Consider the following 346-nt stretch of genomic DNA (forward strand, 5'->3'; position numbering starts at 1 on the left):
TTGGCGATCCCTCATCCCCCCAAATTCCCGGTGCACGCTGTTCAATTTCGAGTGTGGATCTCCGATTCTACTGTAACCCCGTAACCTGTAACCCTTTTCCTTTTCTAAAAGCTGAGAATGTTTTGGTGAAAATTTTGGTACATAGAGAGTCATAACGAGTGCATATCTCTATAATTTCTAGTCATTTCGATGACTTGATATATTGATCAGAAATGAATTACAAAAATTTTTCTATTTTTATTATTAGTCCCAAAGTTAATAAGCGCTGATGATAAAATGAAGTTACCTTTATGGTGATACTGGGTTTGCATCCACGCATCTAAATCGTAATTTTTTAGATTATATG

This window comes from Penaeus monodon, chromosome 21 (assembly GCF_015228065.2).
Source record: "Penaeus monodon isolate SGIC_2016 chromosome 21, NSTDA_Pmon_1, whole genome shotgun sequence".
Classification (NCBI taxonomy): Eukaryota; Metazoa; Arthropoda; class Malacostraca; order Decapoda; family Penaeidae; genus Penaeus; species Penaeus monodon.